The sequence below is a fragment of the Natrix helvetica genome (genome assembly GCF_964273705.1).
Source record: "Natrix helvetica genome assembly, chromosome: 2".
Lineage (NCBI taxonomy): Eukaryota > Metazoa > Chordata > Lepidosauria > Squamata > Natricidae > Natrix > Natrix helvetica.
Window position 1 is genome coordinate 197,149,413 of NC_138552.1, and position 14,615 is coordinate 197,164,027.

General features: G+C 41.7%; 1 protein-coding gene across 5 annotated transcripts in view; it reads left to right on the forward strand.

Moving 5' to 3' along the window:
- The first annotated feature begins 2,842 nt into the window (after positions 1 to 2,842).
- Positions 2,843 to 14,615, forward strand: part of L3MBTL3 (L3MBTL histone methyl-lysine binding protein 3) — a 94,189-nt gene continuing 82,416 nt past the window's right edge. Inside the window, exons 1-2 of one of the 5 annotated variants that reach the window (XM_081940302.1) lie at positions 2,927 to 2,979; positions 12,753 to 12,817. The gene's annotated coding sequence lies outside the window, so the exon portion shown is untranslated. Of the gene's footprint in view, positions 2,980 to 3,867; positions 3,985 to 5,148; positions 5,477 to 5,856; positions 5,878 to 12,752; positions 12,818 to 14,615 lie in introns of those variants that run through there. The other 4 variants (XM_081940301.1, XM_081940300.1, XM_081940299.1 and 1 more) reach the window with 4 other exon arrangements.

Consider the following 14,615-nt stretch of genomic DNA (forward strand, 5'->3'; position numbering starts at 1 on the left):
CTTTTTAAATCAGATACAGTAGTGACAGACTGCACTGATGTAATCTTCGATGAGAAGATTAATAATAACTCTAATTCTACTGTGTCTAGAAATAAATCATGCTATTAAAACTCCACCCATTATTTCTAGGAAACAGTGTTTTGATTCTTTTTTCTTTGATGGTAGGGAGTAATTCAGATTTCAGATCTAATAAATATTACATGGAAAATTTAGATGGAACGTAGGATTTATACTTTGGATCAAATAGCAGGTGAAGATGATTTTTAAAAATCCTTTTCTATTATAAAGGACAAATATTATTTTTCTGGTATGGCACAGTATAGTAATTATACATCTATTACACCTTGTCCTTGACTTACAACAGTTCATTTAGTGACCATTTGAAGTTACAATGGCACTTGAAAAGTGACTTATGGCCATTTTTCACACATGACCATTGCAGCATCCCCAAGGTCATACGATTTACAGACACTTGACAACTGGTTCATATTTATGACAGTTGCAGTGTTCAGGGGTCATGAGATCCCCTTTTATGACCTTCTGACAAGCAGAATCAATGGGGACGCCAGATTCACTTAATAACCATGTTACTAATTTAACAACTGCAGTGATTCACTTAACAACTGTGGCAAGAAAAGTCATAAAATGGGGCAAAACTTACTTAACAAATTTCTCACAGCAACATTCTGGGCTCCACTGTGATCCTAAGTTGAGGGCTACCTGGTATTGCTACCCCAGTTTGGACATACACTATATTGCCAAAAGTATTCGCTCACCCATCTAAATAATCAGAATCAGGTGTTCCAATCACTTCCATGGCCACAGGTGTATAAAATCAAGTACCTAACCATGCAGACTGTTTTTACAAACATTTGTGAAAGAATGGGTCGCTCTCAGGAGCTCAGTGAATTCCAGCGTGGAACTGTCATAGGATGCCACCTGTGCAACAAATCCAGTCGTGAAATTTCCTCGCTCCTAAATATTCCACAGTCAACTCTCAGCTATATTATAAGAACGTGGAAGTGTTTGGGAAGGACAGCAACTCAGCCACGAAGTGGTAGGCCACGTAAACTCACCCAACATCAGGGTGTGACCTCACAAATGCGCTTCTGGAAGAATGGTCAAAATTCCCATAAACACACTCCTGAACCTTGTGGACAGCCTTCCCAGAAGAGTTGAAGCTGTTATAGCTGCAGAGTGGACCGACGTCATATTAAACCCTATGAATCCATAGGGTTGGAAATGGGATGTCACTTATAGTAAGTTCATATGCAAGTAAAGGCAGGTGAGCGAATACTTTTGGCAATATAGTGTATGTCATTTTCAACCTCAGAAACATCTAATCTACTACAATTGATGATTAAATCCTACATTTCATACAGATTACTCTTTATAAAATTCTGTTGGCAGTCAAATTAATTTCATATGAAAAGTTTAATGGCAAAAATGGAATAAAGAATTAAAGATTGTTTTGTCTAGACAATGAGAACAGTTAATTTTAATAGCAAGAATTGAAGTAGATCTTAGAATGTGCCTTACTTAACAAAAATAGTGTTTTGGCTTTATTGGGCACTGCTTACATAGAAAAGACACATGAAAATTGTTTTTTGAAGATGCAGTGAAATTGATGTTTATTTTAAACATCTTGGTAGTGTCCTATTAGAGTTCAGTTTTGGGAGGAAATTATAACATATATAACCTTTGACACAAGGTTTAGCATTTTCATATGTTTAGATCTTACTGCATGAAAACTGACATCTGAACAAAAATAGTTGATTCTCCACGCTAAATTCATTTTGCTGTTGTTAGTTGCAAAGTTGTGTCTGACCCATTGGGACCCCCATGGACAACATTCCTCCAAGCCTTCCTGTCCTCTATCATCCTCTGGAGTTATTTAAGCTCAGTGACTCGCTCAGTGACTCGGCCACCTCATTCGCTGTTGTCCCCTTCTTCTTTTGCCCTCAATTGTTCCCAGCATGGGGCTCTTCTCCAGTGAGTCCTTCCTTCTCATTAGGTGGCCAAAGTACTTGAGTTTCATTTTCAGGATCTGGCCTTCTAAAGAGCAGTCAGGGTTGATCTCCTCCAGGACTGACCAGTTTGATCGCCTTGCAGTCCAAGGGACTCAAAGGAGTTCATAGTTAAAACAATTGTTCTTCAGCTCAGGAAATTCATGGCCCCAGGTACACAATGGACTGTAGAGTCAATGTCATTCATACATGTTTGAGTTGCTGTTTGGTGGAAAATAGGGAATATTGTGTTCATTTGAGACCTTGAGTTAATTATAAAGTAATAAAAGACAGGATAAAAATATCTAAGAAATAATTAAAGAGTGTAATAAAATATGGCTATCATTTATTGAAATAATTGGAGAGAACATTTTATGCAGAAATCCACGAATACCTTCTCCGTTTTTTATTTCTGTTTTCTTGCTTTTTCTTTCTAACTTTGTGTGGGACTGTTTGTTTTTCTTCCTCTTCTTCTTCTTCTTCTTCTTCTTCTTCGGCGTATCCAATCAATACCAGCAAAATAAATAAATAAATAAATAATGCAACCCACCGCTCGAAACGTGGAGAGAGTTCAAGGCTGCCCCTCAGACGTTTTTCCCTCTTATTTCTCTTCCACGGTTTCCATTCTATCGCTATTGCTCCCGACGCACCTTTGAAGATGGTGATCTTGGCGGATCGGAGCGGCGACGCGGTGAGGGGAAAAGAAAAGAAAAAAAACCCACCCAAGATTACGGCTATCGCCCGCCTGCCTGCCTGCCTTTCCCAGAGTCTGAGACATAAAAGCGAAGGGAAGAAAAGCCACTCCGGCGGCGGCGGCGGCAGCAACAGCAGCAGCAGCAGTTTCCCCTTTCCCCAGCCCTGACTCTACGGGCGCATGCTCACTTGCGCCCGCAGCCCTGGACCATATTTGTCAGGACTACTCGAGAGACGGAGAAAAAAAATAAAGAGAGAGAGAGAGAGAGGATTTGGGGGGGTAAGGAAGCGGCTGGTTCGGATACGATCGCTAACCCATTAACTGCAATTGCACAACGCTCGGGATGGCTTTGAAAAATTGCTTCCGTTCCTTCGCTGGGGATGAAAGTTGAGAGAGAGGGGGGGGGGAGAAGGAGATAAAGGAAGGCAAGCGCACCTCCTCTACCTCCCTCATGAAACGGGCAAAAGCGGGGAGGAGGGGGGGAGGTTTATTATTCTTATTTAAGAAATTGGGAGGGAAGGCTTCCCCTTCAACGCACCAAGCGAAGGAAATGGAAGTAATCTGGCGAAAGTGGCCAGATGACTCTGAAGTGGCCGAGGAGTGGGTGGGTGGGTCGCGGGGAAGGAGGTGGGGGAAAAATCTTTCCTAAAATCCTAAGTGCGTGAGAGTGAAAGAGGAACAAAAGAGCGAGCGAAGGAAGAGGGTGCCTTCGCCTTCTGCGTCCCCCCCCCTTTCCCCGCCCGGGCTCTGCTTTTCCCCCCACCCGAATTCTTGACAGGCATCGGGAGCGGAAAGGGGGCAGAAGTGGCCGGGAAATAAGGAATCGGGCAATCCAGTCGCCCACATATTGATGTGGAGGGGTGGGGGGGGTGTGAGTGATTTGCGGCGTCCTGCCCTACCGCTGGTGAGCCAGGGAATTCTTGACACTTCCCCAGGAATGCCGGGGAGGGGGAGGAAAAAGGGGTGCCGCCACAAAGATTTCGGGGTGTCGGGCGAGAGGGGGGGCGGCGGCGGACGGGGCCCGTGCATCCCAGAGCTCACTCTGTTATGTTTTCAGGGGGATCCCTCGGGAGGGAGGATAATGCCTTGGGAAGGAAGCACCCAGGTTCGGCTTGCAGCGGGATATACCGGTTGAATGTGTAGCATGTGTTGTGTCTCCTTTTGCAGAAGGGAGGAAAGAGGAGAGGAAAAAAAAAAGGCCTGTTCCGATCAGCGCGTAGCAGCCGCCGCCGCCGCCGCCGCCACCAGCTTCGGAAGGGAGGATTATTTTGTTCGCGAATTGGGGTAATTTCGCTTCCTTGTCTCCCTTGTGCCGCTTATGGACTTTGTGGCGTTTGAGTGCGCGCGTGGCGGTGCACCCCTGCGCGCGTGTCTCGGGCTATAGAAATATAATACCGAGCTCCCCAATTCCGCCATTTTGGGCAAACTTTGCACACGCACGCACACACCACACGCGCAGAGAGACGCGCCTAGCAGTTTGTAGTGAGAGGGAGCGCGCGCGCGCGCGGACGCGCGGGGAGCGGGCGGGGGGGGGGAGAGAAGAGAGAGAGAGAGAAAGCCTCTCGATTCCTGTGCATGTCTTTCACTTAAGTGTAAACATGTGTATGTGTGTGTGGTGGGGAGCGGGGCTCTTCCCGAGGGAGAAGAGTGCAATTCGAAGGTTGTCAGCAAATACACACACACAAAACCCGGCCGGTGAAAGATACGGCGGATGGTCGCTGCGTAATTTTCGAGGCAGCGGGAAGATGCCTCGTGTGAATTCCGCTTGCCACTCGCACCTGGGTGCCCCTCGCGCTCTCCAACTTTGCTTGCCCGCCTCTGCTTTAAAAAAGCGTCAGCGCTTCCTGGGAAGCCTATGAATGAAACGGGAGCTGGAGACTCGCGTTGCACACTTGTTCGCCGCTCGTTCGCGGGGGAGGGGGGTAGGCGAAGTGGGGGGAGGGCATCCTTCTGAAGCTCGCGTCGAGGGTGTGAGAGAACCCGGGCCCGATCTGGGGGCGGGTAAGGGTAGAAAATAAAGAGAAATTGCGTGCGTCTTTATGCGTGGGCGCTCCTGCGGCCCCTTGTTTTCTTCCCAGTCGCTTATATGGCAGGAGGGAGGGTGACAGGAGAAAAGTTTGAAAGGAGCCAGCGGTCCCCAGAGGGAAGACCTCCTCTGTCCGCCCTCTTTTCCCTGCCTCAGGTTTGGGGCCGGGCTAAGGAGACCGGGGAGTGAGAGCCGTCTCCCCTCTCCAGGAGGGGGGGGAGGAAATCTGGAGTCCGCCCAGCAGAAGCCTGGATCAAGGGGGGGGGGAGAAGAAAACATAGTTGACCCCCCTTTTTTCTCCTTGGAGTCGAAGAGGGACCTGGGTTCCCCCCCCCCCCCAACTCCCATGGATGGGGGAACGTGGAAGGGTGTTTCCAAAATGAGGGGACAAAAGGCTTCTTGAGCTGGCTCTCGGCAGCCTCCCCTTCCCGGTTTCCGTCGCAGCCGTCGTAAGAAAAACGGGACTAGATTAACAAACAAGAGCCTTTCATTATGCAACTTCCTCAGTCGAGCGCCCGGTTTCTCTCCTCTCGCTCCTGCCCCGCGTACACCTTTTTTTTTTTTGACCGCCGCCCAACAATCGCGCCTCCCTTTCGGGCTTTTCCCTGAGGATGGAAGGGAGGCCGGTCGTAAAAAGTTATTTCGGGCGTCCCAGGGCGAGCTGATCCGAACTACTTTTCATTTCTAAAGAGAGGAAAGAGGCAGACTTGGTGGGGAGAGAAGGAATACAAACCCCGCTGCAGCCTGAAGGTAGGCTTGCGTTGGGGATTGGAGGGCGGGGGGGGGGAGACATAGGGAAAGGTGCAGGCAAAAGACCACATTTTTTCGGCTTTCCCCCTCCCCCCGCCGCTCTTAATTTTAGAAAAAGTCGTGGTGGGGGGGAGGATCTGACGGGCTGATCATTGCATTTCTTCAGGAAAGTTTCAAGTGCAGCAAAAATGTAGTTCAAAACTGGCCAAGGAGGGACCCCTACTGGTCAGACGTAGGCATTCACCTTGGGGAGCAAAGTTCAAATTTAATCCTCAAGTTTTTAACAGAGACTGTTTTTCGCTGGGTATGAAACGGAAGAGAACTAGGCAAACAGTTTGAAAAACATGTCTTTATCTTCTCTTCCTAACTGTTGTTTCCACTGTTTCTGTTTTGTATTTCAAGTAAGGAAGAGTGATTGTTATTTAAAAACTTGCACTGCTAAAAGCTTAACAGGTAAATATATCTGGCAGTTAGATACAATTGTAGCTACTAGTTTCTATTCCTTATTTAGGTTCCTTGTTAGTACTGGTCAATTTCACCGTTGTTTCTAAAGCTAATGGTGATAGAAGGGGACCCTAAAGCAGCTTTGTTTTGTTCATTAATATATAAATTTAGGCAATATTATGAGATGCTTTTTGCAAGTTATCTATGAATTGAAACTTAGATTTCCTTATAAAACTTGGAAGTCAGGTAAAGTTATGTCTTTTGTATATTTTGAAAATGGCATTCAGAAATGCTGAAACTAAAAGCTGGTTTGGCAAAAAGCTTAAGCAATGAAATTCTGTAAGATAAAAAAAATAGAAAATCGATGGAATATTTGTGACAAATTAATTGTGTGGACTGTAACGCGTTTCAAGGCCTGTTCTATGGATATAATGACTGTGAAGAAGCTGTTCTCAGGCCATTTCCCTACTAACTACTTATTACCTTCAAGCACCATTCAGCTATCGTTGGCATAATATAAAGCCTGTTTATACTGAGGATTCTGACTTTACTCAACTGGTTGATTAAAGTTACCTATTTAAATGGTGTTGAAATAATCCTCCCCAATAAAGAATTTTTGTGAGAGTGTTGTAAAAAGCCAGAATCATAAAAACATTTAGTCTCTGATCTTCCTATAATATTATTCATCATCCTTCCAGTTGTTTATTTTACTAAACAGAGTTTGCTTCATTCTATTTGGGCATTTTCAGTAATTGTACATGTGAAAAATCTGATGGGATAGTGGAAAATGAGGCCACTGAATGAATACTCCCAGGAGATGGCACTGCAGACCTGCTGCTCAGCCCCTTATTCTATGGAATTCTGGTCTTTATGCTTTTAGCATCATCTTAAAGCTTATTGAGGAGGTCACCTGGTTCATGTCACCATAGCTGATCATACATAGGTCTAGCCTTCTTCCAACTAGTGCTGTGTTGACCACTGAAATCTTGAACATGCTAAATGGGCTATTAAGGGTGAGTTCAGGTGAGACTATTCTTTCCATTGATAGACCAAATAGTGATTGAAGGAACATTTTGTTCTAGTTGGAAGAGTTCTAGTTCATGATTTGGGAAGGAAGGAATTGGTTGTTGTGCCTACCAATGCCATGGTTGGTGCAGAAGTTGAAGAAGAAAATTAAGGCTGACAAGAGTTGATTTTAGCAATATAGGGGTCCATGGCACAATATTGTAATCTTTTGTGAGGCTGCGATTGATGAGTTACATAAAGTGCAGTTACTATCAATATATAATTCCTATTGCAACCAATTATATGAACATGACTCTCGTTTAATATTTGGATCAAATTCTATTGTGTGTTCCACTGTGCAGAAATCTAGTCCAATGGGGACATAAAAGAAGACCTTTCCAATGGTTGTAATTAGTTTGTGGAATTATGTCTGTAAAGCGTACAGATTGCCTCATTTTTGTTTGGTTTTGTGTGTATGCTGAAGGATTTCCTCTTTTTTTTTTAGCTAGTGATTTCAGATATGATTAGTTCTACTCTGATAATGATTTTCTTTTTGCTGTTGTTTTTTAGCGGATATTTTAAACACTTTTAAACTAAATATTATCTTGGGAGCTTTTTGGTGAAAAAGGACAAGTCATAAACAATCTAATAAATTAATATAAAAAGTTTGAAACATTTAAAATTTGGTTATTAGAAGGCCTTTTTAAAACAAATATCTTCAGATGCATTTATTTATTTAAATTTATATGCTGCTGTAAGCCAAACAATGCTATAAGGAGCTAATGATCCAGAGTTAGCATTCTCTTCATTTTTCACCTATTCACTCTTAATTGGGAGAGATAGCCTTTCAATTGTAAGGATGATATATTTTCATGGGGGCGATACAATATAGGGAGATTTCCTTCCTGCATTTCCATGAGATGCATTTTAGCTTATTGTAACTCTTGACAGTGCTGGGAATATTGCTAGTGCCTGACAAGTAGTATGACTTCATTTACTCTCCGTTTAGCTCATTACTAAATCAATTAAATAAATTACATTAGGATAGCTTTTTCACATAGTCCGATGTATGTATTAGGAAGTTTCATAGCATAGTTGTTATTTTAAAAATTGTTTCATTGAATCAGTCTGATTCAAACAGTACTTTTCAATACATTAAGTTGTGATCAGTTTTGGAAACAAGAGATTACTTGAATGCAAGATAGTGTTTATTATGCTTTATTTAAGAGCTTGACCTTGAGCTGTTCTTGAGTTGAAATGAATAGGCTTCTCCTGATGCATGTTGACAAAAACAGTTTTATGATTGATAATAAGAATTTCTTTCTTTCTACACATTACTTATTTTACCCGCTCTGAATAGATACTCTGAATAGTGCTATTGCAAAACATACTGTATTGATTAATGTTGAAAGGTTAAGCAATGGTATCTCATTTAAAACTTGAAGAACAAGCTAATCGGCTGTAGAACAAATCTGTAAATGGCTTAGTAATGCAATAAATTAGAAGTTTAAGAACAAAATATCATTAATGCTAGAATTATTTTATCAATTTATTTCCAAATAAACTGTCTTTAGAATGAATTTATAAGATTGATGCTGAATGCCAGGCCAATGTAGCAGAATGGGATAAAAGTAACTGAAGCTTCCATAAATAACAGCGAGAGTCCCTAGCATAATATATGATCTATGAAAAAAATCTTCAATGTTCATTGAGGATCTTTTGTTTTTTCTTTTTCCAAATGTGAATTTTCAGTCTTGTGATTGCTGCATAACATATTGTCCTGCACTCCTGTCCATAGCTTGAGGGACTATCTAGTTATTGTATTTTTGTGCTAGGATGAATTGGATTGTGTATTAGCTGGCTTGCTGAACTGAAATTGTTATTGCAGTGGAGACCTTCATTCAGCTTCAGAATGAGGCAAATTTTCTGCTACAATATAAGCGCCATGAAAATGTTTTTATAAATCCGTAGTTAATTTCTGATTTGATTATTGTTAGTTATCCATAGTGTGCTATAAGCAAATCCATTCATCTTTTCCCCCCTTAACAGTATATATAAACAAAGAAAAGAAATGAGATTAGCAAATATTCTTGTCTATAACTCAGAGGAGTTCCTTGATTACCTAACACAGGGGTGGGGAACTGTGGCTCTTTTGCGACTTGTGGACTTCAACTCCCAGAATTCCTGAGGCAGCTATGTTGGTTCTGGAATTCTGGGAGTTGAAGTCCACAAGTCGCAAAAGAGCCACAGTTCCCCACCCCTGAGTCCTAACACAAGCCTTAGGCATGCAGGATACAGTGAGAAGAAAATTAATGGCATTTATGGTTGAAACAATATACACCAAAGCCAAATATACTGAAGGCTCTGACAGCCAGAAGTATTCCAGACTAAAATGGGGCAGTCTGTACTGTTAACATGTTTGCAGGTGAAAGAGTTACATCTGTGAGTGATAGATTCCCAGTTGACTATCTAGGACCAAAAGCTTTGGATTGTACGTACAGCATGATTCTGTGCAGACTGCTTTGAAAGTAAATACAGATAGTCCTCCAATTACAACAGTCCATTTAGTGACCTTTCAAAGTTACACTGAAAAAAGTGACTTTTGACCAATCCTCACAGTTACAGTTTATAGGATCCCCATGATCATGTGATCAAAATTCAGATGCTTGGCAACTGGTTCATTCTTGGGACCGTTGCTGTGTCCTGGGGTCACGTGATCTCCTTTTGTGACCTATTGACAAGCAAAGTCAATGGGGAAGCCCAATTCACTTAGCCACCGAGTTATTAACTGTTCAACTGCAATGATTCATTTAACAACTTTGCCAACTTTCATTTGGCAAGAAAGGTCATAAAATGGGACAAAACTCACAACAAATGTCTCAATTAACAACAGAAATTATGGGTTCGGTTGTGGTCAGAAGCCGAGGATTACCTCGAATGCCATTCATCTTATTGCTAAAGAAATAGTTGTAGGCGCTTGCCTAAAATAGATTGCCAAAAATAATGTAACTAATTATGATTATGCGGCATCAACTTCTGCGATGATGTACTGTAGATCGCTTTTCTCCAGGATGATTGTTCCCAATGTGGTCTTTCTAATATTCCAACAGCATACCCATTGCTTCTGTAATTGTGTTCTCTTGCTTTCCCTCTTGTTCACGTTCATTCTGCCTTTCCCAGCTTGAGAGAGACAAGAAAGTTAGGTCTCTGCCTAATATGTCCAAATATGATAATTTGAGCCTGTTCATTTGTGCCTCAAGTCAGAACTCTGGGTTGATTTGTTTAATGATTCATCTGTTTGTTTTGTTGACTTCACTGCAGTTCCAAAACATCAATACTGTTTCTACTCTGTTTCTTCAAAGGCCAACTTTCATAGAGTGTCCCAGGCGAAACCACTGCCCCCACAGTTATAATCTTTATACGTATAGACCTAGGTCAGCTCCACGGTGTACAGTATATCACATCAAAAAAGTAACTCCAAAGCATAGTTAAAAGTGCTTTATTATATTGCCAATTGTAACAAAATCTCTGCTTGTGCTTTATTTCGGCCCCCTTCCCTGCAGTGCTGTGAACTGAGGAGGTTTTGTTAGAGTTGTTTCCTCCTCTCTTCAGATTGTTATGGACTTCAGCTTTTTGCCTCATTGCATGAGGAACTGATCAAGATCATCTTCTTTACATTCTACATCATCATCTGAATATCTTTTTCAAGGCCTTCAATGATCGTCTGAGGCTTATTTCTTGACTGCTGGTTTTTTTTATTGTTGATAATCAGACTGAAAGCAGACTATCTATACTTTGGTATCTGCATCATCAGTTCGGGGGCTAGTTGCCATTAATTTGATCTTTTTTACTATGTGATTTTAGTCCCATGTTTTCATTTTGCTGCTTGACTTTCAGTTCTAGATCTGGCAGTTCCTTTACAGCTATCAGCATAGTTTGCTGTCCGTCCGTCTGTCCCCCCCCCCCCCTTCCACATTTTAAGTCATGCTCCTCTTTTTTGAGTCCAGCCTCCATCAGGTTGAATAAATAAGGGGGGAACTCATAGCCTTGTCTCACTCATTTTCTGATCTGAAGCCAGGCTGTCTTGCCATTTTCCATCTGGAGTCAGGCTTCCTATCCTACATATAGGATTTTACACAATGATAATGAGGTGTTCTGGGATTCCATTTTCCTATACACATTCTAGATCTTGACATGGTTGACACAAAGGCCTTTCTATAATCAGTGAAGCACATATTGACTTCTTATTTTTTCTTTTATTGAATTCTTTAGCTTTCTGAGCTATCCCAGTCTGAATCAGCAATCATATCTTTTATTCCTTGCCTTTTCTAAAGCCACCTTGAACATCTGGCATTTCCCTTCCCATTTAGGACTTTAATCTGCATTGAATGATCCTGAGCATTATTTCACTAACATGTGACACTAAGGAACATTGTATGACAGTCTGCACACACTTTTAAATCTTTCTTTTACATTGGTGCCTTGAGATGTCTTCAGATCTTTTAGCTGTTACATTGTTCTACAGATTTGCTTCCATAGTTTGAATAGAAGTTTTACAGATTCTTCTTTTGTGACTTGCCACAAATTTCTATTCCATCAATTCCTATAGTCTTTTGATAGTAATTATCTAACTGATCAAACTTTATTTTCTGGTACTAGAGGTTATTGTAAATGCTGCAGAGATTATCTGCTAAGGTATATGGGAGGTGGATATTTCTACTGTACAGAATGTCAGTATATTTGCTCCACTTTTGCTTTGTCTTCTTTGAACCAATATCTGTCTTATCCTATAGCGTACAATTTGAGGTTGGAATTCCTTCTGAGTTCAGAGATAGTTTGGAAGACTTCCCTCCCACCCACCCCCCACAATCTATTTCCATCCTTGATGTTTTTATAGATACCATTGTAATGCTGCATGTTGTCTCTTCCAATAACTCTCTGAAATTCCTGATATCTTTGTCTTTCTTGTCGTGGACTTCTTTCTTCTTCTTAGAAAAAGAATTCTGTCCTTTATTTCTGAAATCTAGTTTTCTGTTCTTTTCTTTGGCAGTCTCTTTTTCACATCCATCCTTATCAATTTCTTTGATTTCTTTCTACAATTTTGGTCCCCTCTCCACCCCTGTAGTGATAAAATGAAGGACAAAGGCCTATGGTTGAAAGTTGATTGAATTAAAACTCTATTTATTGCTGATTATCTTGAATGAAGAAGAAAGAAACAATTCTACGAGAAGTCTGCAAGACAGTCAATACTGGGAGGCTTTTGTATAATTGTCTGTGGACTAGGCAGACAGTATAAAAACTTGACTTTTCAACCAGCCTGTAAGGGAAGGAAAAATAAAAGATGATGAGATTTCCCCCTCCCCTCCATCTCAAGTTGAGATCGTTCAAGGGAAACTAGTAGTTTGGAGTCCAGCTTTGATCTTTCATCCTTCTGGCAAGCTTTTCTTTATGCCAGGAAACTTTTCTGAGCAATCAGAAAAGCTATATCTCCGTAACAGACTGGACTTGACCATGGCCAGTGTGACCATGAAGTGGGCAATTGGACTTGCAATTAAGCCTAAAGAAGGTAATTGGCCATGGAGGATTAAAGTTAGCTCCGGGGTGTACCGGTCGTAACCCACCGCTGATATGTACATACACAGACATACTTGTATTTGGAATTGCACTGGAAAACAGTGTGAAATTGTGACTAATTTAAAATATTGCTATGAATCCCCTTATGTGAATAAAATTTCACAAATATATTTGAGTGATTTTTGTTATACACAGGGCAGTTAACCAACATAGTTCTAGACTTAATTCAGGTTATTGGTGTAATCCTATACAGGTGGTCCTCGATGTACAACCACAATGAAGCTCAACATTTCCATTGCTAAGCAAGACGGTGGTTAAGTGAGTTGTTCCCCGTTTTATGACCCTTTTTGCCACAAGTGAATCATGTGGTTCTTAAGTGAATCTGGATTTTTGCTTGTCGGAAGCCGGTTGGGAAGGTTACAAATGGTGATCACATGATCCCCAGATTCTGCAGCCATCATAAATATGTCTGTTGCCAAGCATCCAAATTTTGATCACGTGAACAAAGGGATGTTGCAATAATCGTAAGTATGAAAACAGGTGTTAAGTCACTGTTTTCAGTACCTTTGAACTTTAAACAGTCACTAAGCAAATGGTTGTAAATCAAGGACTATTATGTAATGCCTTTACATAATCTGGTTCTCAAATATTTTGAAGAATAACTATCACTCTTGTTTTACTTGACTTCTTAAGCTTACCTTCCAATCTTATCTTCAGGCAAAATAAAATAGCAGTAAGGAAATGGCTTTCATCTCGATCAGTTCACGGCCTTGGATCAGCTCATGTCTCTGATCCAAATTCCACACTATATTGGCCCTTTGGAGGATGTATTTTGGCTTCACCCTTTAATTCATCTGCTTACTGATTTTTGGAGTGTATTTTTATTAATACATTTTTGTTGACTTACATTGTTTTCTTACATCGCTTTTATTCTATGACAGGCCTGGGAACCTTCAAGACCAGGGATGTCAAACTCAAGGCCCGGGGTGCTTAGATCTGGAAACATCGAAAGACCAACCTGAGGTGGCTCTGCCAACAAAAATGGAGTCAGGAGGGCCGTACACCACCTTCCCAAACTCTGTTTTTGCTGGCAGACTGTTGCAGGAGGCCGTTACAGCCCTTGGAGTTTGAGGGCCAGGCTGGATACTTAACCCTCTGCTGCCTAGGGCTCTTGGCAGCCTGCGCCGCCATCCGGGGCCCTCCACATGGCCTGAGAGGGACAGGGAGCCTCCTCTAGAGGACAAGGCGCTCTCCCGGTCTCACCTTCCTCTGCTGGAGGCAGTGGATTCCTCCAGTCCCGCCCAGGCCACCACAGATGCCCCCGACACAAGTGATATCGAGCTGGCCACACCCGCCCTGGCCAAGCCCATTTGGCCCGCTGAGGTCAAATACATCCTTGATGCGGCCCTCCATGAAATCGAGTTTGACACCTCTGTTCAAGGCAATTAAGGAATAGATAAAATACAGTCTAGCCAACAAATCCTTTAGATGGTGGTGCTAACAAAATTCTTCACCTATTCTATGTAGCAAATATTAAATAACATGCTTGACCATATCATACAACATATTATCTAATAAGCAAGATTTGCTTTCATACATAACATTCGCATTGTCTTTCCACTTTTCTGCCTTGATCTTGAAGACCTATGATGCACATCACTGAGGTTTTGTTTCAGATGGTCTTTTTCTTTAAGCTTAAATACTTAATGTTTTTCTCTAAGACATAATAGCACTGGCTGAAATTGACGAGACCTTAGCTAATGAGGCTGGCTTTTCAGTCATTGGAACCCTATTCCTTAATAATAACACTATATTGCCGTATCTTACTTACGGATCTCATTCCTTTCATACTGAGTTTTTGAAGTTGGCATATTAAAACAACCTTCCTCATTGGGGAAGGCGCATTGGGCTATGAGTCCCAGAATTCCCACTTCATTGTTAATTGATATGGAATTTCTCTTTGTTCTCTGGATACTTCCAAACGAACAGCACCAGAATTCTGCATTTGTAATCATGCTTAGCTCACCTGTTCAGGACACAAGTAACTTGTTTACTGTAATCATTTATATTAATAATTAATGCAACTCTATAGCTTAGCAAGAAATGCCAATTCGGT